Genomic DNA, 25269 nt, shown 5'->3' on the forward strand with positions numbered 1-25269 from the left:
CTTGACGTTTTACAATATTTGGTGGTTCGATTTCTACATCATATTCCTGTAAGGCAGTAACCCAATTCGCCCTTTTCTCACCCACATCCTTCTGTACTAGAAGATTTCTTACCACTGGAAATGGTACTATGGTTTTGGTATGTGTTTTGAGTAAAAAAGATCTGAAATATTTAATTGCTTTGAAAACATCATAAGCTTGTTTCTCCACATCTGAATAATTCAACTCAGCTCCTTGTAAATTGGAACTAAAAAAGGAAATTGGGGCCTCCGCCTTTTCTTGATTTGCTTGAGTGAGTATGGCAGCATATGATCTATCTGAGGCAAATGTATACAAAATAAAAGGATCAGAAAAATTTGGAGTTGCTAAAGATGGAGCATTGATAATTGCTTGTTTGGTCAGATTGAATGCCTCGTGTTCATCTTGGCCCCATTTAAAGTTTGCATTATTTTTAATCATGGCTTGTAAAGGAGATACGATTCTTGAAAAATTTGGCACAAATCTCTTTACAAAGTTAATCTGGCCAAGGAAAGATTGCATGGCTTTCTTATTGTGAGGTAGGGGTACTGCAGAAATTTCCTTGATTCTGTCAGGATCAATGTGAATTCCATATTTTGACACTATGAATCCTACAAGTTTTCCTTCACTTAATGCGAAAAAGGATTTTTTCGGATTAAGTGAAATCCCATACCTTAAACAACCTTGGAAGATTTGTTTTAAATCTCTGAGATGGTCGTTTAATTTTTTGGAATAAATAGTTATATCATCCAAATAGATTACCATTGATTTATTAACTAACCCTTTGAATGCAATGTCCATGGCTCTCTGAAATGTGGCACCCGCATTAATCAAACCAAATGGCATCTTTTGATATGCGTATGTGCCCCATTTAGTTCTGAATTTCGTTTTTAATTGATCATCAGGATGTACCAACACTTGATTGTATCCTGAGAATCCATCCAAGAATGACATTAATTCTGAGCCCGCAACTGCGTGCAGTATTTGCTCCATGGGAGGTAAAGGAAAATTATCCTTTTGGCAGCCCTTGTTAAGGTTTCGAAAGTCAATGCAGATTCTAATATCTCTATTTTTCTTTCTAATAGGTACCATATTGGAGACCCATTTAGAATGTCTGACGGGAAAGATTATTTTGGATTTCAATAACTTATTGAGTTCAGTTTTGATCTAATTTTCTAAATTTGGATGGATCTTTCTCAACTTTTGTTGGACAGGTTTTTCATTATCGATCATTGGAATAGTATGTTGGATGATGGAGGTGTCGTATGTTTTGAGTTCATCGTAATTCCAAGCAAAGACACTTTTGTATTGTTTCAAGAGACGAATATATGCTAATTTTTCTTCAGGGGCTAGGTCGAGGCCTAGGTTGATATTCTGCAATTGGGTATCAGTTCCTAGATTTACTAATTCATAATTCAAAGTTGAACTTTGGATTTTTGAATTGGTAGATCTTTTGAATCGATCTTTCATATCATAAAGGTCTTCTAATTTGACTATTGATTTAGGTATAGCATTGTTAGTACTATCTTGTTGCAATTGTTGGTCATGTTGGTCTTTGTCAATTATTTGATTGGTGTAGGATCCTTCAGATGTGAGAAAACTCATGATATTAGGATCGTCGTTGAAAATCCTCTAATTGGTAATGTTATTAGGAATAGATGGTCTAAAAATTAACTCAATTGAAAATCAGTCAGGGCTAAAATCTTCTGAAGGAATGAGCTTGGAAGCTACGTTGGCTAAGAGGTATGCACTAGCATTCTGGAGTCTGGGAATTGATGAAATATTAAATGCTATAAATTTTTCAGTCAGATCTTGAACTAAAGATTGGTAATGCTTTAAATGACCTGATAAACAGTGTATAGCATTACGTACCTGTCTGATTACAATTTCAGAATCTACGAAAACTTGCAGGTATTTGACGTCTAATCCAATTGCCTTGTATAACCCTTGGATTAAAGCCTCGTATTCTGTGATATTATTGGGGCATTCAAATTCGATTCTGCAAATTAGCATGGTTTTATCTCCCTCTGGGCTTACTAACATGCATCCTGCTCCTGCTTCTTCATTAGACTTAGAACCATCAAAAAATAGTTTCCAAAACAAAGATTTATTTACAGGACTATCTATAAAATTAATGCATTTAGAACTATATGTTTGAGAAAAAATTTCTACTTGAGATAATACAGAATGTCTAAGTAAGGTGAAGTATGAGCATTAAAATTTCCTAGGAAAGAATCTACTGAATAGTTGCCTATGATGTTAGAATTATATGCTACTAGTTCATTTTCTCCCTCGAGTTCTGTTACAATGTATTTCTGATGTCATTCGCGTTCAACTTTTATTTGGTTTGCTTTACCAAATTATAAGGCAACCACATGTGAGACCAGTCGGTTGCAAAGTATCTGTGAAGTTTTTCTGACCAATCTCTGCTAATAATTAAGCCATAAAATTCAGGAATATCAGCAACTAAAATGTCAATAACTTGACATACCTTTGGGTTAGATGACAACCTTATGGTAACCTGATTTAATTTGCCAATCACTTCGACTTGCTATCAATCAAGCTGAACTATGCACACAATGGATTTCTGTGGTTGAACATTCAATTTTTCACAAATTGACCTTGGTAAAATATTTGATGAAGCTCCAGAATCAACTAAGCAATTATGCACATTTTTATTGAAAATTTCATAAGGAAGGAGAAATGGGGGAGTATGCGATCTCATCTTCCTCCAATTAATGCGATATTGTTTGGATCAACTTTATTCATCGTATTAGTTGGAGGTCTTCCCATATCATGAGAAGCTTGAGAGATTACAACGACTGGTAAAGGTGCAACTGGTACAGCATGTAATTCTTTCAAAAGTACTTTTTGCTGGTGTTTTAACTTGCTCAATTCAAAAAGAGTAATGTTAGCCCTAGTTTTTTTCATATCTTCTACGATATTATACTCCATTTCATCGTAAATGATTAGCATTTTAGATGGAGTTAATGTGTCTGTTTGGATTGGGCTGGTTTGAGTCTCTTTAGGTGATGTTTTCTTAGCTGCGACTTTATCCTTAGTCATCGAGCTTGCGCTCTTTGGCTTAGGTGTAGGCTGAGGAGGATCAAGTTGATTTCTACTGCGAGTACTAACCGGAAAGCCTCTTGATCCTCTTCATCTTGGAGGATGAAATCCCACATACCTTGTAACTCTACAACTTCTTCTTCATCGGTATGTTCTTCAGTAGCGTTTTCCTCTTCTTCTTCTTCTGATTCAACATTTGAAATAGCGTTAGGGGGTTTGGAATCAGTTGAAGGATTTACTTTAAAAGGCCTATATGGCTTTTTAGAAGAAGTTTATGCCACTTGTTTCTTAATGTCGACCATCTCGTTAGACATGGTCTTCAAAACTTTTTGTAATCCTTCTAAATCAAATGGATCTTTCGGTTCTTTTTTCTTGGGATCTTCCTTGAAAGAGACCTTCTTAGATTTTCATTCCTCTATCATGTTTTTCTTTTATAGGGCCATAATACGTTTCTCTACTGCTATTGCTTCTTTCATATTTTCAACTAAAGTTGTTTTGTTAGCCCTATCAACAAAGATTGCTAAGTTTGATGGTAAAGAAGTAATGTACCATTCACTTCGCACTTCTTCACTAGGCGGAGAAACAGTAGGTATTTTGTTTAAGATTTTATTGAAACGTAAATTGAAATCTCCGATAGGTTCTCTTGATTCAGCCTTAAGGTTAGACAAGTCATTGATCAGTGTCGCTGTAGACCTGTCATCACCAAACTTGGTCAAGAATTGTTCTTGGAAGATGTTCCAACTAGTAATAGATCCAGATGGTAATGAGAAATACCATGATCTGATTGTTCCTTGCAGGGTATAAGGAAAAAGTCGAACAACAACATCTTCATTAACAACTCCATTGAGATTTATGGATAGCATAAAGTTAGTTATATGTTCTTCCGCTAGCATGCCTGCCTCAGGATTAAATTTAGGCAACCACTTTTCAGGATGGGCCGGTAACTGACTCAAGGGTGCAGGCATTAAGATTGCCCCTGGGTTATTCCATGGAGATTGGGCCATCGCTGAACTACTAACAGAGGAAAGTGCAGAAGATGATCCCTGTGGTTGAGAGGATGAGGATATTACGACTCCAGATGGTTGAGAAGGAGTTGGGGAAGTTCCAGTAGGTTGATGGACAATGATCTGAAGTGGAGGAGTGGATGGTTGACTTTGTGGTGAAGAGGTTGAGATGGATGATGATGACGAAAGAGTCTCGCTATCAGATCCTTTAGGAGACTTCCTTGCACTCTTCCTAGTAGGTAGAGGTAATTCGGTTGGCTGAACACCAAACTTTTCACTCTTTAACCTGTTAAGAGGATGAGCAGGGTTATATTGCAAAGTCATGCTGCCTTGCGATTTATGAGATTTTGAGGAGATATAGAAAATCACTGAAGTTTGTGAATCAAAGATTCAACTTCAGGAGGTTCAATAGTAGATTGTTGTGAAATATCAGGGTTTGCAATAGTGGCTATTGCTCCAGTGACTTCTGACTCTGGATTTAAATATTCTAAATGCAATGGAGAAGTCGGATGAGATGGTGAGGGTGATTTACTCTCAGAATGGTATTTAGATTTAGATTTTCTTACCATTCACAGTTCGAGGCCCTCCTTCTAGCGCCAAATATGTTGAAGCCCCGAAAATCAGGACTACAACAAGGGGGATACCCACCCGGTACGGACCTTGGTTAGCAGCTCCTTTTCCGTTTGGTATAGTGGGTCCAACTGGGGATATGGGACCAGTTTCCCAATTTAGGTGTGTGTGTGACAGATTGATATTTCTCTTTCTAACAGTTTCTAAATGGAATACTTCTACTCTAATCCTAATCTAAAAAATTGTATTCTAATAAGCAAAAATATCTAAGTCTACACTATCCCAGGGTGTAACCTTTCTTTTATGCCATCTAAAATGATTTTAAATAACAACTGGTAATAAAGATGATTCAACTATTATGAGAAAAGAATTCAATAAGGATGAACCACTTCGTATAAAAATTTAGATGAAAAAGTTGTGAGAAACATATCGCATAGTAAGCTACTCATACATTAAGCATAAATAAATAGCTATCACCGTACAAAAGTGCCAAATGATAACTCAGGCATTCACACATCAATATATAAATAACTGAACATGAAAATCACTTTAACACAAGGCAGAAATAGTTAAGAGATAGAAATACCATTTATAACTAGTCCTACTCATGAGCTTCAAGCGATAACGATTTATCTCTTCTTGATCTAACATCCACTAAGAGTACAAAAGTTCAACATTAGTAGCAGATATCAAATGCAAACATCAATAAATCCTACTCCATTCATTCATCAAAACCTCCTCAGAGGGTACAAAAGTGCATGTTCTGGGGATAAGTTTTTGATAAATTTCAGGACCCTTCTTTAAATGCATGAGAAGGGTTTAAATACTGCTAACTAAATCTAAAAATAAATTATTACAAAAATGTAGGATGCGGTTTAAATGACCGTCCTCATTTTAGGAAAATAAAACAAAATTAAAACTAAAATTAAATCTAAAATTAAAACTACTTTTGTATTTGGTCCTTGAAATCGCACGCATGCAGCGTCTGTTTGAGAAGAGTCGGCTGGCCGACTTCCGATTTTAGCTGAGTTGAGAAAACCGAATCGACAAGAGCTGACGCCATCTTTTTGGCTGAATTGATGATACACTTAAGAGTCATCCACTGGCTATGTGGCTTTACCAAGTATGCTCAGTAATAATCCTAGTTCAACTTGGTTAACCCTTGGATTGCTTCTGCCTTTTCTTTGGCCTTCTGCTTCCAATCTATTTGTATCGTTGCTTTCTTGAAATTTTCGGGGCTTGCAGGTGACTGGGCAATTAGCAGCTTTCCTTTTCGAGAAATTTTTCTTAGCGATGCATAATTAGCGCTAATTGTGCATCAGAAACTGCCTCTGTTTCTTGATCCGGGTTTCCTTGATGCATTTTTTGCCTTTTGTTATTTTTCCTTTTAGGTGATGTAAAGTTCAAATTTTGTGAAAATAATATTTCTGTAAGCTCTTGACCCTGAGTCTTAAACTGTCTATTTTTTATATCTACACTGACATTCAATATCCATTTGACCATGTCTGTGTATGGGAGAATTTTGGATCTTGCTACTATCCGATGTAAGAATGAGCAAGCTAGCTCAGTGATCGATGCCTCAGAAGAACTATTTCAGCCCGTAGTAGCAGTAACTTCCATTACTCTGGGATTCTCTTCTTTAAGAAGATTATACATGCGTTCCCATATAGCAATTCCTGCGTCTCTGTTACAGGCTGTGTCTGTATACAAGGGAAAAATTTCTTTTTCTTCAGAGCTTGGAGCTTTGCTTTTCTTTCCCATTTTAGCCTGTGTATTTCTTTGTATCGTTCTCTGTTCTCCATTCCTGCAATTCACAAGTGAAGTGAAAATAATGACAAGGAAGGGTGAAGGGAAAGTTTTAAATGCCGAAGACACATCAAATATACCACATTACATGAGATGATTTTTTGATAAGCACGAAACCATATTCAATTAATAACTGGCAACTAACTCATTTTTTAACATTAAAGCGCATAACCAGGTGTTAGCTTATGGAAAATACTTTTCTTGAATAACGAGCCCGAAGGATCTGCGATGAAGCGATTTTGCGATTTTCTTCACAATATCGTAGATTGCAATATTGTGGAATCACAACGTCACAGAATCGCAACATTGCAGAGTTGATTGCTCATGACATCACATTATCGCATTGTCGCTGTATCACGAAATCACAATATCGCAATATCGCAGATTACAGGAATGTTATATATGACAATCTTTGTTAACCTATTTTCTGTGAAATGCGATTTGTGATCGGTGTCATCGCATATCAGCAAATCAAAGTGTTTCATTGTAAGTTGTGCTTGATGCATGCGATGCGATATTTGTCTATTATCGCATATCGCGGTCTCACAATATTGGAATTCGTTTTGTGAGGTGGTACCCTATCATCTTTTTGTGATGCGATATTTCATAAGGAAAGATTTTGTCTTACCTTATCATAAAACTTAGATTTTTTTAGATTTTGCAATGGGGTCTTTGTAAGCTTGTGATGGTAAGCTTTATTCGAAAAGGAAATTTAAGCACTACCTTGATTTTTTAAATTTTTAACTAAGGGTCCCCACTTATTTAGTATTAGGAATAACACTAAATAAGAAGGGGGGTTGTTACTGGCCACAGCAGAAGCCTAAATAAGGATGCAGATATGCAAGCCAATACGACTTTCCAAACTAAAGAAGGTTACAACAAGATTAATGAAATCAATGGTTATCTACCCATAACTTAAATATTTGAATGAATGTCCAAATCATGATGATAAATTTCTCCATCTTCAACAAAAATCAAGCATAAAAGCTGCAAATCATGGTCTCAAAGGTTTTTTTAATCCCTATTGTTCCTCATTACTTCCCCTTGTGTGAATTAATCCCTATTATCCTTCCTCCTTTTTTTCCCTTCTCCCATCCCCCCTACCTCTACATCAGCCTCCCATTCACCCCCCACTCTGAACCCCCTCTCCTGCTCCCTCAGCGCACCCTCCCCCTACCCTCACCCTTCCTTCCTATCGCCTTGGCCCTATCACATCCTCCCTCCCTATTTTTCCCCTTCTCCTATCCCATCTAGCATCATTCAAGTTATCACTATGAAAAATTCTTCAGAGATAGAGCCACATTTACTTCCCCTAGTATGGATGAGATGGTTCACTCGTGTTAAGGTGAAATTATTTAAAGTGAAAGTCATTTCAGAAACCATGGAAATCATGGGTGAGCATTGGTATCCTTGAGTTAAGCTTTTTGTCTTTCAAACTCACATGAGGCTTATGTTCGAAACATTCTATAAATTGTTCAACAAAATTTTTAACCTCTGCAATAGGAATGTATCTAGGTTTTTCTAGAGGGTCTATGGAGAGAGGAATCTTTGGTAGAGATGGATTTGTTAGTGGATAATTTTGTGTGTTGAAGGTAGTCCCTTCCCCATGTTGGAGAGTGTCAATTTCTAGTTATTTTGGTCGGGCGGGGAGAGTCAAGTGTTGGTGAGTTTCAATTGCATAGTGTCGAGTCCCATTCTGAAAACTCCTACTACTGTGTGATCATTTTAGGTTTTTTTGGGTTCTACATTCATTCTCACCATTTGGGTTGAGGGTAAGATCCCAAAGCCTCACTGTGAACCATCCCTCTGAGTCAATTTCCACTGTGCAGCATTTTATTCTTGACATTATGTGCTTTGGCTCTTGCGGCCACTAATGTCTGCGCTTGGGTAAGATGGTGGGTCGTTCTGAAATGAAGTGTGATAAGTGCCCCGCTTTGGCCTCATACTCCCTTCCTACCTATTGGTCTTGTGATAGAGAACACTCAACTCGGTGGGTAGGCTTAGAAGAAATTCAAAAGAGTTTTCAACAACAGAGAGAAGAGGCTTGTGAAATGCATGAGAGGAACACAGAGAAGAATATAAAAATCCAATAGCTAGAGGATTGTACATGCTCTTCAAAGTAAAATCGATGATCTCGAAATATAATTGGCTATGCAGAACTCCTAGACAACTAAAGAAACTACTGGCAACGACCTCAACTGACCAATTGACTTTGATTACTAGTCTACATATTTTGTCTTTTGTTCATGAAGAATTTTAAATATATTTTGTTACTACGAAAGTTCTGTAAGGTCTACTCTAGTAAATATGTAATTCCTCAGTCGTTTTTTGTAATTTTGAGAGAAAAATGGGCTTGGACAGTTAGTCTATAGACATAGATGCCCATTGATAGAAGTGTATATGAAATGTAAATGTCTCATACTTTTTTCCATCACTGGGCACAGATTAATACAAATATATCACTCTTTCCTGTTAAAAAAAAGATATGAAATTACACTTTAACAAAATTAAATCGATGAGGGAATATCCAATTCCAAGAACCTTAAATAAACCTATAGGAATCTTATGATTGATAGGTTTATGCTACAAGATTTTCAATAAGTCTGGTCAAATAATAGAAACTCTAACAATATTATTAAAGATGGAAGCATATTATTGAACTTAGCAAGCAACCAAGGCCTTTGAAAAAGTTAAGGAGACTATTTGTACAACACATATCTTGGTCATACTTGACTTAACAAAAACATTTGTTGTGGCATGTCTTGCCTTAGGGCGTGGCATTGGTGTAGTTTTAATGTAAGAAGAAAGGCTATTTAGCTTTAAAAAAAACTATCTTAAAGGAAAGAAATTGCTCAAACCTAGTTATGACAATGAAATGTTGGTCATACTACATGTAGTTGAAAATATCTCCCTTACCTAATAGGAAGAGACTTCAATGTAAAAACATATCATGATAGTTTGAAGTACTTCTTGGAGAAACGGTTATATTCAGAAGGGAAACAACATGAGTTACACAATTCTAGATTATTATTTTGAGATTATCTACAAAATGGGAAAAAATAATATGGTGGTAGATGCACTTTTAAGGAAAGAATAAATAGAGGGTTTAATATATGTTATCTCTACTATGTACTAATTGAGTGGAAGATGCAAGGACATAATGGAATCAATATTATAAGTTATTAAAGATCATTCAACAACTACAAGAGAACCCAAGTGAATTAAATAAATTTGTATGGAATAAAAACATATTATGGTATCAAGATTACCCATTTTTATGTAAGAATTAGCAACTCGACCTATAGGTCCTTTTTGAACTACATACTGCACCTATATGAGGACATTTAAGGTTATTGAAAATTGACAGTAGGATTGAGAAATACTTTTCTTTTGGGAGTTATTCAATTTGATGTTCAAAATATTGTGGTGGAAAGTGTGTTCTTCTAATAGAATAAGGGAAAGGAGATAAAAATCATATGTATCCTACAACCGTTAACTATGCCATGTCAGATTTGGGAAGAAGTTTCAATGGATTCTATTATAGGTTTAATCAACATTGAAGGAAGTAATGTTGTTATGGTAGTGGGATATTGATTAATAAAGTATGATCATTTTTTTCCCTCTTTATAAATATTTTAAAGAAGGTATAATGGTAGTAGAATTCATGGAAATAGTTGAAAATATACATGGAATCCTAAATATCGTTATAAGTGATGGAGATCTAATTTTGCTAGAAATTTTTAGACCGGTTTATTTTCTTGTTTGGATACAAAGTTGGCTCAGAACTCATTTTACCATCCCCAATATTATGGGAACATGGATATTATGAATATATACTTAGAAGGGTATCTTCATTGTTTTTCATATGACAACCGGATATGTTAACACTCAGGTTGTTCCCTTTGACTCCAAAGGGAATACGGCCGAGGTAACCACTAACCAATCTTTTAGCCACAGGTCCTAGCCTACCTGCAACCAGAGAGGGCTCTCTCTTTCTGATTTAGCTTTGTTTTGGTGTAATTTTAGGCTAGTTATGATGCACAAGATTTTGTTTCGAATTTGTTTGGATGATGAATTCAGTCAGAACTGGTATGTTTTCTCAGAATAATCTATGCCATTGGGCATGGAGTCGATGATGGTGAACTACTGGAGATGTTTCTTGAGGAAAAGGGTTATGCTACAGAGCCAGACAGGCATTCATGGAACAATTCTTCAAATCTGTAATAGGATGGCATGAGATCTGGGAATGAAAGGCAGCTAGGGATCTTTCACTATACTGATAGAGGGAAAAAGTGGGAACATTATCTAGGAGCATTTAAGAATTCCTGTATAACATCCATAATGATAGAATGAATACAAACATGAGTAGTTAAGAATTCATGTTTATGATTAATTCTGAAGAAAACACAGTTAACAACAGAGATTGAGCAGAGGGTGAATTCAAACAAGGCCTCAGCTATTCTTTTTCTCTTTTGCTAAGTTAATGAAACATATATTTGAATTAAACAAACATAGAAAGACAAAACATGGTTTAGAATAACTTATTGCTCCATCAAACAACACAGAATTCTGTAGCAGAACGCAGATCATCACTTTGACATCAAACAGTGCAAAGATCATGAACTTTCCTAGCCATTTGTATTAGATAGTCTGAAAATTTACAAGATAGTGTCTCAGAGAGAAAATCACCAACCCCAAATACGTTCTGTGGGGAGGTATATATACAAAAATAAGATACAAAATATCTAGCTGATGAGTTAATAGCTCATAACTTCTATGCCAACTCTTGAGGAATTATAGCTGAAAGAGTAAATGCTGCAGTAAATATTTAATGCATTAGCTATCCATTTGTCAGAGAGTTTTGACTTTTGTGACCAACTGAGTCAGCTGGGGCTGCGCTGTCTAAAATCTGCGTTTTTTCCTTTTTGGGCTTGCTGTCCCAGTATTTTGCTGATTCACTATTCTTACCCACTATGCCTGTTGTCTCCATGCTATATTCAATTCTGTTGACTTGAGGCTGACCAAAAGAGATAGAACTGAGATTATTTTCGCAAAATTTGCAGCATTGCTTGCCACCAATCTTCTTTAGGTAGTTGGTGTCTTCGTATTTTTATTAAAGTCTCATCTACCTCTGTGTATCTGTAAAAATTGGGTGGGACTTCAAACAAGTGATTAATTTCATCTTCAATGTAAAATAAATTTTCCAGCTTATCATAGAGGCTCTGCCCTGATGGAGGTCCTGCTTCTTCTGAGGTACTTGTGGATGCTGTGATCTGATTTGAAATGAAATTAGTCATCCTGGTGGCATACTGCTCACGGGTTAGCAGTCTTCCAGCGCCGGTCAATAGGCTGGGCAATCCTTTACCTTGCAATGCTCCCATCCTCAGCTTGTAATCATTTACCTCTGCCTGCATTTCCTGACATTTTCTCTCCAAACTTTGCACAAACTTTCTAAGGGTGAGCACCTTTTTTGTTGTTAAAACAGTCTCTGTTCTGTTACTGATGTCTAGGGCTGCCAACTCCTCTTTAGTGTGAGTGTTCAGGAAGTGTATCACCCCGCTAGCCTGCTCAGGCATATTTCCTAGTGCTGCTCTGGCCTTTTGGCTTTCAATTTGGGCTTGGCCTATTAATTCGATCTGCTCATGCATAATTCGAATTGATTTCCACTGTCTAGTGATAGAGTGGTCAATCCTGGTCCACAAAATCTTCTTTATTTCAGACAGACTCTTTTCTAAATTCAGCTCCTTCTCCAAGGCCTTTATTCTATCCTTCAGGGCCTTAATTTCTCTAGTCTGTTCAACCACTGTCATTTTGGATTTAGCATATTTTGCTTCTAGCTCAGCCAATTTTTCTTTGGCCTGTTTAATCTCTGTTGCCTGAAGCTCTAGCTCCTTGACAACTTTTTTCAATTCATCCATGCTTATGATAGTCTCAGGAGCTGTTGTTGTTGCCGTTGCAGCATCTATAGTTGTTGTAGTTGCTGTAGCAATAGGAGGGGTCACTGCTGCTTGTCTAGCTGCAACAGTAGTTAGGGTAGTTTGAGGTGGCTGGGAGGTCGACTCTCCCTGCTTGTCTTGCAGTGCTCTCTCCAATTCTCCCCCCATTTGAACTATTCTCTGGTTCATTTGCATTACCAGGTCCAATGTATCCTCAGCTTCTTTCTCTTTCACCAGCTCTCCGTTTGTGGGTGCATAGTCGAGGAGAGCCTCATTTGCTTTTTCAGGGCAGAAATATCATCCTCCTTTTTCTACATTAGGTCCTTGATAGCTTTTGGATTCTTAGGATCATGCCCCAGGTCCACAATAATGTCCTCCAATGTTTTAATTCTATTTTCTTTGGCTGTGGAGGACATTCTTTCTAAATCAAGCTGAGTATTTGTGTTCCTTAGAGATTCCTTTAACTCATGGGCCAGTGTGTCCTTGTCTACAAGTGTGGCATAGACCATTTCCCCTGTTTGCTTATGTAATTCTATTTGATCCATGGGGTGAATGTCCTTTGCCATAACCTCTAACTTTGTCCTGACATAATCTGCAGCTGACTTAGGTTGCTGAACCTTGGGTTTAAAATGGCTGAGAATCATTTTTTCTTCTTTGATGTCATATGCTGCCATCAACCTTTCCTGCTTAGCAGGTGTTTCTTTAAGAAATTGGTCATATAACTGTACTCTTAATAGTTCATTTTGTGCCTTAATTTCTTTAAAGGTGGCCTTTATGCTAGCTAGCCTCTTTCTTTTCTGTGTGGAGGAGGACACCTCCATGCCATGCCGTCTATCTTGCTCTTGTTGGAAAGAGCTTGTAGCTCTTTCTTGACTGTTTTCTCTATCTTTCCTTGGACTTCTAAGGATTTCTTCACTGATTTCCTCCATAATTGGAGAATCAACCTTTTGCCTTTTGGCTTCAGGCTGCTGAGTGGACCCACTAGTAGGTGTGGAGTCATCTCGGTCTCGTTTCCTGCCTCTTTCCTCATGGGCAGGAGTCTGTAAGGCAGGCACTGTTGATTGTTTTGTTTGTTGTAGAGGAGAATGTACTTGAGGTTGCTCCATTGAAGAGGCAGGTTGTTTTGTAATCACTTCTTTCTCTGCATCCATTATCTCCTTCCCTTTTGTTGTACGTGTTGCTGATGTAGATGGTCCCTGGGCAGCTTGTGTAGCTACAACAGCGGATGTGCCTTCTCCAATTTGATGTGGCAACTTGAATGTTACCTGCTGCAAAGAATCCAAGTCAAGAGTTTTTTCTAAATCCTTGACATTTTTCATCATTATTTCCTCTTGAGTCAATTCCTCAACTAATGTGCCTTGCAACCACTCATCTTGGTTGGCATATTGTTCAATTTATGGATATTTACAATGGTCATAACCTAGCGGCCTGTATTTAACTCTTCTGGCAATGATAAAACCTTCCGGGTCATAAGGGACCCACCAGAAGCTCCTCTTTAACTCATATTTGTCCCTGAGAATTTGATCAGCATCTTGCCAACCTTCTTTCTTGTTCATAATGAAGGGGCCTAGATGGTCTTTGAATTTGAGGTGAGCTTCCTTTTTAGCACTATGAAAATGGGTAAGATCAGAACTAATGAGTTGCCTATAGTATTCCAAGGCAAACAATCTCATTGGTACATACCCTGGAAGCCTGTAAGGACAGAGCTCACAGTCATAGATTCTAATGACAGTGTGATTTTGATATAGGTACCAATCACCTATTTTATAACTCTTGGACAGCTGCAAGGTCTTCTGTATCTCAAATGACAATCTGGGAGGAGGGGATCTCATTAGGAGGCAAGAGACTGGGTATACAAATTGGTCAATAAACTCACAGTAAGAAAATGGAGAGTTTTGAACTTCATGGAAAACTGATGACCAAAAGATGACAGACCTCTTTTCACCCCTAGAATCCAATTTCTTGATGGGGCATTGGAAGCTTTCAGACTGGTAATACATGAATAAGTGGTAGATATATGATGAATATTTGAATACTCCCTCCCTATCCACTTTCAATAGCTGATCATGTATTTTATTGGCTATGAACTTGGCATAGTTATACTTGTAAGTCAGGGGTTGTCCTAGACTATATGTAGCTAATAATACCAACACTGTTTCATCAATGTGATCACTTGTTTTAAAACCCAGCACATAAGAGATCATATCAACTAGTAGTTTGCCCACCTCATTGAAATGGACATATAAGAAAGGAGGTGGCCCTGTAGGCTGGCAGTCTGCCCTCATGAATGTCTTGGTAATTTTTTCAATGTCAGAACTGGAGAGTTTGGAGCCTGCATCCAGCAAATAGTTCATGGAAAAGGGAAATAACAGCTGAGTCTGCTTGAAGTTGAGCATTTGGTTGATGGAGTCAGGAGTAATATGGAAAAGTATGCTCCCAGATGGAGACTTAACAGCTCTATGAGTTGGCTCATAGTTCTCGGCACATAAGCGGATGATCTCAGGAAAAATATTGACAGATGGGAGGAAGTAATAAGGTAAATTGGACTCCCATATACCATACATGTCACAGTTGCTTTGATAGTTGTTTCTCAACTGGTAGAAGGTCTACAAGTGATTTCTGTCACCAACTAGATCTTGAATAAGGTAATCTCTATCAGCAAGAGGCATGGCTTCAAGTTCTTTGTTTGGTGGATTCATAGGAGTGACACTAAGAGCTGATGGAGTAGCCATTATAGAACTTTTCAGATGTTATCTTTAGAGTGAAGTTTTTTGAACAGAAACAGACTGAGGATAACTGCTTGTGAGGATTTGTAGAGGAGTGGCAGAATGAGTTCAGTGGAACCAGAAGTCTTCAATATTTGTGGCTGTGGTGAAAAGAACAAACTTTGCAGAGTTTGATTTAAGCTTTGGTTTCTTTTTAGCAAATTCTCTGAATTTAGAGACTGTGAGGGCCAAATGCAGAGGGGAAAGGGATTACATAGCTCAATGCATTGAGGTTTTGTAGTGAAACGCGGCAAAAGGGAACAATGCCGAGTTGGTATAAAATTATATCGGGAATTCAAGCTCGAAAATGGATTATGGCACGGTGAAATCGTGAATGGACCGTGGTTCTCTTAAACAGGGGGTGTATTAGTGAATTTAGGCCAAATTTATGAGGGTCAAAACCATTAACTTAGGAGATTGCAGGCAATTGAGTGAACAAATTCAAGAAAATGGGAAGAACAGGGGCGAACAGGTGGAATTCGGCAAATACCTGGTTTAGCTAGCGCCGAGGGTGGTTGAGCTGATTGAATGGCGAGTACTGATGTCGAATTTGCAGGTGGCGGCGTCCGAATTGTTCAAATTTGAAATCTGGAGGCAATATGGCGTGAACAACAAAACGGCGCTCTCCAAACTTTCCAATGAAAATGACCGAAAACGGTCACTTTGCGTGTTTTTAATAAAAAATTGGCGCATATGTGTTTTTGGCGCTTTCTCGCGATGACGTCAGCATGACGTCATTGGCGAGTCCCATGTATGGCCGGGTGACGTGGACACTGACTCGGATGACGACGTGGCGGGACACGGTGGCACAACGTGGACACAGGCGGACCAAGTGGCGAGTGACGTGGGGTAGCAGCGGAGACAGGGTGGTGACGTCATGGTCGAAGGGATTGCTGACGTGATGGGATGGATGGTGGTACCCAGTTTCCCTGCACCACCTTTGAGCAGAGGCGGTTTTGGGGGAGGGGCCTCCAAACACCCCGAGCAGTCAACACGTGGCGGGGGTACGGCAGGGAAACCACCCATCCCCTGGACGTTAACCCCCGACATGTTGTGGGCTGAAAACGCCCGCCCACCGTTGGATCTGGCGCGGCAAGGAACAGACGGTTGGCGGGGTGTTTTGGAGCAGCGTGCAGCTTGCGCGTGGGTCCCTCCCGTATATTAAATAATATTGCGCTGCGGTGGGTTAAAACTTTGGTTTAGGTGGGTTTTGTGGGTTGGGTTAGCGCGGGGTAATATAGCTTAATGTTTTAATTTAAAACATTTTAACATTAAACGTTGGGATTAGACTGCGGGGGAAAAATTGCAAGGTTTAGATGGGTGGGGGTTTAGGCATAGGTTATTAATCCTAACCAGAGGTTAGATTAATTCTGGGGTTAGGACGCGGAGGGGTTGATAATAGCCCCAAATGGACTAATATCTCCCATAACTATGTTACCTAGCTATAATGCTAGGGGGTGGGATAGTTAATATGTTTTTTGGGAATTTTATATAGTTTTTTGTAGAAAATAGGGGTGGGGATGTAACTAGGGAGCTATATAATAGAGTTAGGAGTTAATATGGGTATGTGAGGTGAAGTGTGAGGGAGAGGTTAAGCTTGTGAACTGCAAACTTAGATACAAAAAATGGATGGAATATGAAATGAGGGTTTTACACAAGAAATGTGGCTTCTTTTTATTGAAGAAGGTCAAAACTTGACATGATTTTCTCCGGGGGGAAGTGCAAGTGGGACTGGTTAGGCAGATCCTAAAGTCCTCAAGGGGATATTAGTAAGAAACTTTTTAAGGGGAGTAAGGGGAGTTAGACATGCTTTGATAGTTCTGCCATTTAGACCATTGCTTTGACCCTTCTCTTATTGATGAAATAAGATATGATTTTCAATACCTCAGGTGATCAGACCTTGCTTCTGCAACCTCAAACTACCTACCCAGCCTAATACACCTAACAATTTTTCTTCTTTTGAATGGGTGCACTTAACCTTGCAAACCCTAATAATCCTCTTTTCTTTTGACTGCTCTCCTATCTAAATCTACCCTTATGTCTTCCAAGGGCCCAGATTAAGCAATTGGGCTCCTTCATTTCTCTATCTAGCTACTCATCTGCCAAGCTTGAACTGTTTGGACAGATATTCATTCTCTAGTCTAGAACAAGCAAGTTAAAACATGGCATGGTCTAGTTTGAACTGTTGGGCCATCCAGCAAGCTAGCAGTGGCATTTTGGTTAGCCACTTTCTTGGTCTTTCTTTGGGGTTCATTTCAATCATTTTTTCTGACCAATTCATTTTCTTGCCTTTTGATCATTCTTTTAAGGCATACCCTCTTTACATTTTTTAACTCTCTTTTATTTTCAAAATATGGAACCTTTGTAGCATCAAAGATGAACATTTTTGGCACTTCCACTGTCAATCATGAAAAATGAAACCTATTGGTATAGGAGACTAATAGGAAACAATAGTTTATGTAGTTTCCCTTGGAAGAATGGAAATATAACACATCCTTCTACAATTCATAAAACATTTTCCTCATTTATGTCACTTTGTGGATATCATCCTCTATTCATCACCTGATCCTTCAAATGGACTACAATGGTTCAAGTAATGAAGAACAAGGTAGAGCACCAACAAGAGGTTCTCAAACTATTGAAGGACGACCTAGTTATAGCATAAAATAGGATGAAGCAACAAGTAGATCGATATTGTAGTGAAAGGGAATTTGAAAGGAGGTATTTGGTAATTTTAATAAAAGAACCATATGAAAAATATGTCCCTCAATGACCAGGAGCTCAAAATTATGCTCAAAAATCAAATTCATCAGAATGGTGTGGAACTTGAATGACGGCATAGCGGTCATCATCCTAAATCTGACCAGACACATTTCACATGAAAGAAACATCGTATGCTCCCAGAAACATGATCTATTCATTTTCCCAAACAAGAAAATTTGGTGCAAGAGCTGACAGGGATGCTAACTTGGCATCTGTATAGTCCAGTTAGCAAAAAGAATATTCCTCAGAATATTTTGTGGAATATCCTTAGAATATTCCTTGTAGGTGGTGAATTAGAAGGTGACATGTGTCAGAATTTCATTGGTCCATGTGCTTTGGGTTTAGACCAGTAAGGAGGTGACATGTGGCTAAATCGGAGGCCACCATGTGTCCTCCTAATGGTCGATCACAATTTTGTTGCAAAGGCAGGTAGGTCGGAGGTCAAGCTCGACTCTACAACCTCCCACACAATAGACCAAAGGACTAACCACTCCGCCTATGCATTATTTCTTAACTAACATATCACAGGTGGGTCAACGATTAAAGAATCGACCCCCAACATACCTAGTTGCAATGCGATATCACAATCACAGATTCCAATGTACCGGGTTGCAATTCGATATCGCAATCGTAGATCGCACATTGCAGAGTCCTGTATATATATATATATATTACCTCTCACTCTGCTGATTGCAATATGTTCTATATATGATATATTTAAAAATGCAGTTGATCGTTCCACTGGGCCCGCAACTTCTCACAATCTCACATCACCCACACTGCATTCACAAACCATAATATCCGCTGGTTCTCGCTGATTGTGATTTACGATGGAGCTACCGAAACCGTCACCTTAACCAATGAATGTAACCACCTCGCATGTGACCACTCGATCTTAACTGCAAGATAGGCGGGGAATTTTGTGGGACCACCAATTTCAGTGGAACTAACAAAATTAACTTTAGATAATGAATTTGACTAATAGTTAGCCAGATTTGGAGGAGGAAATTGTGGAAAGATTGGTAGAAGTCATAACTAAGGTAATTTTCAACCAAATGAGGAGGAAAAGAGGTTGGGGTATTATCTTTGAGTATTCTAGACTCATTGGAGCAGGTTGTAGTAGCATTTGAGCATTGTAAACACATATTTTTACATTTTTGAGCATAATAGAGAGGCCGAAGCCATTTGAAGTTGGACCAAGGAGACGTAGCCTAGGAGGGGTGAAATCATTTATTATGTTCTTGTGCTAATGTGTTTTTGATGTTTTTCTTTACATGTTTATTTTGTTTTTTAGACTCTTATTTATGTTAAATTACTCATAAAATTAACATAAAAACTCATCATTTCACTTGCAAAAATTCATGAATCCTTAATCACAATGAAATAATTTTGTTTCTAATCTGAGGAGGATATTAGTACAACAATCCAATATTCTAAATCAGATCATTTTGGTATTAGATCTCTAAGTTTTTTTTGTGAAAGAAGGATTTAACTGTTTTCAAGTTTATGTCATTCTTACAAGGTTAAAACTCAAAAGAGGAGAATGGAAACTAGTTGGAAGCCTTGAAGTTGGGTCAAGGCGAAGGAGATGAAATGTTGCCACAATCTTCAACACCAGTTCAACCTCAAGTTGTAGTTCAGACTCCGAAGATCATATCTGATGAAGGAGAACCTACAAACATGATAGAATATGAAAAGATATTCAGAAAGGATTTCTTTGATATGATAGAGATGGTAAAGGTCCTCTATGAAGAGAGGGATGCTAGGTTGCAAGGGGAAAATTCAAAACCTCCCAAAGGAGAAGGCTCTTCGGGAGGAGGTAATGGAAATGGAGACAAACCTTAATCCTCTCCACCATCTTCTTCATCTCCTTCCTCACATGCATCTTCACCCTCTTCCACTAACACAACCCTTACTCATACTCATGATCATACTTCAAAAGGAACTCATAAATCACCTTTTTAAAAACTTGATGTTAAATGTGAGCTTCCCATGTATAATGGTGAAGTGAATACAGATAATCTTGATAATTCGATTCATCATTTGGAAGTCTATTGCAGGATTCAAAACCTTCAAGAGGATGACATAAATTTTCAGTTAGCTTCCTTGAGAATGGAGGGTGCAACACTAGTATGGTGGGAATCAAAGACCCAAGAGGAGATTAAAAAACACAGTAAGATCTCAACTTTTTACAATGATTTCATTTCTGCAATCAAAAGACAATTCTATCCTCTAGCTTATATGGAGAATGCCATCATGAATTGGTAGAAGTTTAGATAGCTTAAAAGTCAAAATGTGCAAGATTACACCCAAGAATTCAGAAAAAGGTCTTTGATGTTAGGTTTAGATTTGCAATCACAGGAAACATTGTTGAAGTACATAGGGGTTTTACACAGTTGCCTAAGCCACCCATCTTGAGGCAATAGGGAAAAACACTCCAGAAGAATGTAGTGAAAATCCATTTAAGGGTAAAGAGAAAGAAAAGGGTTTCAAGGGAAAGAAAAATGCATCCATTAAAAAGGAAGGATAGAAAAAAATATGTAAACATTGTTCCCAAGAGGGTCACAATGAAGCTCATTGTTCGAAGCTTCATTCCGAAATGAAACAAAATAAAATCAAAAACAAAGGAAAAGAAAGGATAGTTGTCATCATTCAAGAGAGTTTGGGATCTGTTTCAGGTGATGAAACTAAAATTACAACCATGGGTATAGGAGGAAAAGAATCCATTGCTAGCACTAGTTTATCAAATTGTCACACTAGCACTCCAAATCAAGAAAGAAGGATTGAATTATTTCATGTGAGAGCAGTCTCAAAATATACAAAAATTGACAGAATTTTTGATAGTGGGTCTCAAGCTAACTTTATATCTGACAACTTAGTCAAACAACTTAATATTGAAACCATTTTACATCCGAAACCATATCCATTGGGTTGGATATCAAAAGACACAAGCTTATAGGTTACAAGAAAATGTATTATTCGGTTTGCAATCACAACAAACCTCATTGATGAAGTTGAATTAGATGTTGTACCGCTTGATATATCAGGAATTGTTTTCAATAGTCCATACCTCTATGATAGAAAATAAATATTCTATCATCATGCAAAGAAGTACCACTTGTTCAAGGATGGTGTGGAGTATATTGTCAGAGTCCATTGCAAGAAACTAAATCTTTCATTAGTTAATGCAGGGCAAATGAGAAGACTAGTGAATTAAGCAAGAATTTAGTGCTTCTTATGATCAAACCCAATGTTGATATTGATTATGAAGTGTTTTATGGTATTAATTCAAAATTGAAAACTGATTTGGTTGATCTTGCTAACCATGATGATGAGATGTTTCAAAAAGTAAAAGAATTTCCTTCCAAGAGGAGAATCCAACATGAAACACCATTGCAGAAAAAGTGTCTTCTTTCTAACATTGACATGCATCAGATGTTGAGAAAGGAAGGTGAAAAAATAACAAAACAAATCTAGCGATTATTGAATACAAGGATCATTTGACCTTCTCCTTTACCATGTGGTGCACCCGTTTTTTTGATGTCCAAGAAGAATGGTAAGAATTTCATTGATGGGATTCAAGATGTGGTTTTCATCAAAGTAGATTTGTTGAATGACACATATGGAAGATGATATTAAAAACCAAGAAAGGTTTGTTTGAATGGCTTGTTATTATTTTTGGTCTTTTCCATGCTCCTACTACTTTCATGCATATGAAGCAAGATGTGTTGCAGCCATTTCTAGACATGATAATCTACTTGGATGAGATTTTCATTTTCATAAAATTTCATTATGAATATGTCATGTATGAGAAAGAAATACTTGATGTCTTATGTCAAAAACATTTGTTTTTTAATATGTCAGAGTATATGTTGGATAAAACTTCTTTGATGTACTCGGGCCATGATATTGGAGAACATGAGATGAAGTTAGAATTCTCCAAGATTGATGCCATTATGGACTGGTAAATGCTCAACATAGTCATTTGGATAAGAGGTCTTTTGGGAGAAACATAACGTTGGATGAGAGAATTTGTTATTTTTTCTTCTATTGTATCTAATTTTCATTCTTTGGTAGTTTTGCAAAAGGCCTTCCGGTGGGGAGGCAAACAACAAGAGGCATTTGATGCTTTAAAAAAACTTCAATTCAGCCTTTATACTTGTTCTTCTAAGATTTAAAAAGTCATTCGAGTTTCAGGTTGATGTATGTGACTATGCCATGGGTGCAATCTTTATGCAATGTGGTAATCCCATTTTGTTTCATTAAGAATTTTTCAATGGTGCAGTGTTTAAGTTGCAGTGACATGGGTAGTTTCATTGGATGGGTTTTCTTCTACTATTCCACTTGGTCAAAAGGTATAAGAAAAGTATAAGAGACAATATTAGTTTGTATAAGTACTTTCCTTAAGCATCATGTTAATTTACATGAAAGTTGTGTTCAAAAAAATACATACTTTCAAGATGTATATTCAAGCTTGAGTCAAAGGAATCAATTAGAGGAATTTGTTTACAATTTGCATCGTAATGTGTTGTATCATCTTGGTAAGAAGGATGTTGCTGTTGATAGTAACATGGACAAAGCCAAATAGTTCATTGAACGACTCCAAATGGTACATCAAAAAGTGGAAGATCAACTTGAAAAGGGAAAAGGCAAGTACAAAGTAAGGCATGACAAGCAATGTGTACATCACAAGTTCCAAGTCTGTGATAAATGAATCGAGATTAGAAAGGTGACGGTGTTGTACCATCACATGCTGGAAAACTGAAAGTGATATTTTGGGGTCCAAAAGGCTTCCAGTCTGAAGGAGTGATCAGGTACTCAAAATTATGCTAAAAAATCAAAGTCATCAGAATGGTATGGAACCTGAATGAATGCATTATGCTCGTCATCTTGAATCCAGCACAACTCATTTTACGCAAAATAGACATTGTATGATCCCAAAAACACAATTTGTTCATTTTCCCAAATAGGTAAATTTGGTGTAGGAGCTAACAAGGATGTTGACTAAGCATCTATACAGCTACGTACAACCCAGTTAGCAAAAATAATATTCCTTCGAATATCCCTTGGAATATCCTTAGCATATTCCCTGTAGGTAGTGAATCAGAAGGTAACAAGTGTCAGAATTTCATTGGTCTGTGTGTTTTGGGTTTGGACCAATAAGGACTTGACACACGGCTAATTCGAAGGCTGCCACATGTCATCCTAATGGTCGATCAAAATTTTGTTGGTAGGAGAGGTTGGTCAGAGGCTTGGGCAATCCCAAAACCTCCCATGCCACAATCCAAAGGACTAACCACTCTGCCTACACATTTTTTCTTAACTAACATATCACATGCAGGTGGGCAAGTAAAGAATCAGTCACCCACATACTAAGTTACAATGCGATATCGCAATCACAGATCACACATTGCAAAGTCCTGTATATATATATATATATATATATATATATATATATATATATATATATATATATATATATATATATATATATATATATATATATATATATATATATATATATATTACCTCTGACTCCACTGATTTAAATATGTTTCGGATGCGATACAATTAAAACTGCAGTTGATAGCTCTGTTGGGTCCACAACTTATCGCAATCGCACGTCGCCCATGATGTGTTCACAAACCATAAGACCCGCTAGTTCTCGCTGATTATGATTTACGATGGAGTTGCCGAAACCATTGCCTTGACCACCAAACCTAAGCACCTTGCATCTGACCACTCAGCCTTAACTGTGAGATGGGTGAGGAAGTTGGAGGGACCACCAATTTCAGTGGAACGACTAGAATTAACTCTAGATAATGAATTTAACTGGCAGTTAGCTAGATTTTGGAGGAGGAAATTGTGAAAACACTCGCAAAAGTCATAACTAAGGCAATTTTCGACCAAATGAGGAGGAAAAAGAGGATTGGGTACCATTGTTTAGTATTCTGGACTCATTGGAGTAGGTTGCATTAGCATTTGAGCATTGTAAGCACATCTTTCTACATTTTTGAGCATAATAGAGAGGCCCAACCCATTGGAAGCCGGACCAAGGAGACGTAGCTCAGGAGGGTTGAACTCCTTTATCATGTTGATGTTGTAATGTGTTTTTGATGCTATTCTGTACATGTTTATGATGTTTTTCAATCTATTATTTATGTTAAATGGCTCATAAAACTAACATAAAAACCGATAATTTCACTTGCAAAAATTAATGAATCTTTAAGCACCATGAAAGCATTTTGTTTCTAATCTAAGGAGGGTCTTAGCACAAAAATCTAATATTCTAAACTAGATCACTCAAGCACCAAAAGGAGGAAAATAAATCAGACCAAAGGTATTATGCCCCCTATAAGGTGTTGTAGAGGATGAGAATTATGGCCTAAAAACAAGGGTTTCATTCATCTTCATATGTACATACAATATTCCATGGTTCTTTCTTGAAGAAGGTAATTCCTGATGAGATCTTAGTCCAAATATTTTACTAGAGATTGATGAACAAGGGAAAATAATACTATAACCATAAAAAATTACTAGGAACAAGAATTAAGTAGATGCAAAATAGAGAAATTACCAAGTACCTCATCAAATGGAAGAAACTACCATTGGAAGAGGTGACACATCTACAATTAGTCAAGTGACAAGGAAAAATATTGCTTGAAAGGGAGGGACATGATAAGCCGTATACAAGCACCTTGTTAACCCTAAAATGCCTTATTAATCCCTAGACATTGAGTTATTAAATCTCTATTTTTATATTAATATGTAGGCCAAAAGCTTCCATTGTACCCTTTCATTTTAATTATAGTTTGTTTGTTATCCCAAGGAGGATGAACCTTAGGATCATCATATATTATATTGTAGTGCATGTTGACTTTTGGTAGCATCGGATGTGCTCTAAGTCTCAAATTTTGCAGGGCGGCTTAAGCACATGTATTCCAAAGAACCTAGAAATCATTTTGGAAAATTCCACCCATAAACAATTGTATGAAAATAATTAATTATTTGTATGGTACCGTAAGTCTAAAATTAAGAAAATAAAATAATTAAAGGGTATTAATATAAACTGTGGGTGTGACCTCTAGAAGAAAATGAGAATCAATGGGAAATGATCCTATCCATTGATCAAAGTCTGGGTCGTTGAGTGTCAACGAGGAGATTATTTAAGGAGGCTTGAGGGTCACTTGGAAGACATACAGACATAGTTTATAGAATCAATTTTCTGAAGTAGAGCAGCTGCTAGGAGATTTTTGATAGTGATCTTTTGTAGTGAGGGGCAGTCATAATTGGGTTGGAGTACCTTCTCCAGGACCCAAGATCAATAGTAGAGAGGCAGAGAG

The sequence above is a fragment of the Pinus tabuliformis genome, chromosome 9 (assembly GCF_031772625.1).
Source record: "Pinus tabuliformis cultivar Carrire ecotype Pingquan chromosome 9, CPIR1, whole genome shotgun sequence".
In the NCBI taxonomy this organism is placed as follows: Eukaryota; Viridiplantae; Streptophyta; class Pinopsida; order Pinales; family Pinaceae; genus Pinus; species Pinus tabuliformis.